Raw genomic sequence first — 3,293 nt, 5'->3', positions numbered from 1 at the left:
CTGCGCCTCTTGGTCGCCTTCAAATGGGAGGCAAATGACACGGCCTCTCCCCTTATAAAGCATTTAGTTGTTTCCCAAAGTATTTGGGGTGAGGCTGCTGTCTCTGAGTTAATTTCTAAAAATACTTTAAGATTGTTTCTCAGTTTTTTAACAAAATCTGTATTCTGGAGTAGTGTTGTATTGAAGCGCCACCTGTGTGTACCTTTACTGCGGGTTGGTAGGAACTTAAAGTTATATAACACAGGGGCATGATCTGATATTACCATAGGAAGGATATCAGTAGAATTGATGCAGTGATTCAGGGAGGCAGAAATGAATATGTAATCAATTCTTGAGTATGTCTTGTGTCTGGCCGAGAAAAAGGTATAATTCCTAACTAAAGGGTTCCTTAAGCGCCATGGATCAATAATATTAAGCTCAGAAATAAAGGTGTTAATCTCACGAGAGGAGTCCTGGGTTAAACTTGCACTTACAGACACACCTGGTTAAAGTCACCCCCGACTATAAGCTGATGACCTGGAAAGTCTAAGAGAGTATTAGAGATTGTACTTAAGAAATTTGGATCATGGATGTTTGGCCCATATATCGATGCAAGACAAATTTTCATATTGTTAATTGTAACACAGACATAAGTCAGTCTGCCAATGTCATCATTGCCTGAATTTTCCACCTCCACCCCTAGCTTCCTATTGAATAAAATAGCCACTCCCTTTGTCCTATTTGTCGCAGAAGAGTGAGCAACACACTTATAAAATCTATTCTGAAACCTATGAATATCAGTTGTTTTCAGATGTGTTTCTTGGATCAGAGCAATGGAGATCTCTTTACGTTTAAGGAATTCTAGGCATTTGGTGCGTTTTACTGGAGAATTTAAGCCCCGTACATTCCACGACATTACATTAAAGGTGTTATTCATATTCAAGTTTGTGGCATCTTATCAACTGAAGGGTATCACAAGTAGGTCTACACAAAATGCTCTTCAAATGTAAATCATGCAAATAAAAAAAAAAACAAGTCTCTACATAAATGGCAAGGCTCTGGCAGCAAACACTGAACAATTTCAACAAAACATTCCATCCGCAAGAGATGATGAATGCTCTCTTAGGATGGAGAAGAAAATAAAGTAAAATAAGTAAAGGGTGGACTTTCTTATTGACGAACTGTGGCTTCAACGGTGATACACGTCTCCTGTCCAAGTCCGTATAGGTATCAGAAACATTAACTCAATCTCCCCAGAATCAATTTGCATTAACCTGAATTTTATACTTAAAATGACTTAATCAGTATTAAGAGGTAGTATGCTTATATATATAAAAAAAAAGGGTGAAGAAAAAGGAAAAAAAGAAGCGCACTTTCATTCATCATGTGCCAAATCACTACTAATCAAAACTTTTGTCACAATGTCCGCAGTGACCTGTAATGGCTTCTATAAAACATCAGAAGTGTCAGTCATACAGCCCTAAACCAGTAAAATAAAATTCTATACACATTACCTCTTTTAATAAATCTAGGTCAGATATTTAGTACAGTCGAGAAGAGAGTAAGCAGCATGAAACCTTAAGTAATCCGCCGTTTGGGTCAAGTTGGAGCAGGGAAAGTATCCGCCGAGGGTTCCTCGTCATCCGGTATAGTGGGAAAAGAGCCGCGGGGGGTGCCAGCTTCACTGGATGTCGAGCGAGGGCTCCGGTCGAGCGTGGCCATAAATGACTCCGCATCCGCCACACTTTCGAAAAAGTGCAGCGAGCCGTTGTGTCTAACCTTCAGGGTTGCTGGATATCTCAGGAACGGCCGCAGTCCTCTGTTGGCAAGCTGCTTTCTCACCGCATCGAAGGCTTTTCTCCTCTGCGCGGTATTGTTGCTGTAGTCAGGGAAAAACAGCAGCTTGGATGTCGATGTCCGCCCCTCGCTGGATGTCTGGTGTGTAGGCGCGGACGAAAGGGCTCTGGCTCCGTTGAGAATTGTCTCCCTGTCCTGGTAACGAAGTAGCCGGAAGATGAGTGTCCGCGGGCGGCTGGTCCTGTCCTGGGTGGCGAATATACGATGAGCCCGTTGAATTTCAATCTTGTCCCCGGCCAGGGAGGGGATCCACACGGGCAAATTATCTTGTAAAAATTGGATGGCATTTTCACCCTCAAGTCGAAGGTTAGACCTCCGCGATCTGTCCTCCATCTCAGCAACTTTCTGGCGCAGGTTCAGTAGCTCTTTCTGGAGGTCACCGACATCGTGTTTAACCGTTCTGATGTTAGCTGCTGTAGCATCTAGCCTCCCCTGCAGCTTTCTACCGACCTCGGCTTGCTGTGCGATATCTCCGCCGAGTTTGGTCACTGCCGAGTTGGAGGCTTCAATCATAACTTTCAGGGCCTGGATTTCACCGGCAAGCATTTCCTCAACTGCCTCTCTCACAGCCAACTTAACTTTCCCGGTTAGCCTTTCTTCTTGCTCACGCAATGCTAACAAGATGGCTGCGTTTGAAGTGTCCTCCGATTCTTGGCCTGAAACTTTCTTTTTGCCCGCTGTCTCGTCCGTTGACGATTTATTCTTGGCTCCTCTCCTGCTCGACATTTTGTAGAATACTTTAGATGTAATTTAAACTAGAATAGTTTCTGAATTGTAGGATATTTCGTGTATTATCGGACTTTTGAGACGGAGCTCAGAACTACACGCGCATCACACCTGGGCAGCCACCGGAAGTCGGTTTGACTTGTTTTAATGTTGGGGTGCCAGTCAGAGTCAAGTCTGACAACGTAAAATAAAACAGAACAAAAAAAATAGTCAACCCACACAAAATAATAACCAGGCAGATCAAATACATCCATAAACCACAAAAGCAATCAACCAACCCAGCAATGTGATTTCCACCATATATATTTCACAATTACGATCAACAGTGCCAAAACAAACAAAAAAAAGGGGGGGTGCGCCTTAGTCCGTCTCTTAATTCCAGTTCAGTCCGGTTGGAAAAGTCTGTTTCGGTGTTCCGCAAAATCACAGTTCAGTCCAGTACCTGCGCCCCCACAAAACAACAACTCAAACTCCGCTCCGGGTTTTACCGCGGGCTCCAACACAAAATAAGGAAATAAACTCAAAATAACGAGCGTCTCTCGTCGTGGTGCAGCAAACGGCACATACAAAACAAAAATGCACACCGGGTTCTCACGGTACCGAAGTTTTTTAACGTAGTCAGTCAGTCAGTCAGAGTCGGACTTGCTCCACTGGAACGGTATCTCCCGACTCCTGAGACAGCTGATCCGACAGGGAAATAAACAAATCCAAGCGGCAATCGTGCCGACGGA

This window comes from Chelon labrosus (assembly GCF_963514085.1).
Source record: "Chelon labrosus genome assembly, chromosome: 11".
Lineage (NCBI taxonomy): Eukaryota > Metazoa > Chordata > Actinopteri > Mugiliformes > Mugilidae > Chelon > Chelon labrosus.
This window is presented reverse-complemented; position numbering follows the sequence as displayed.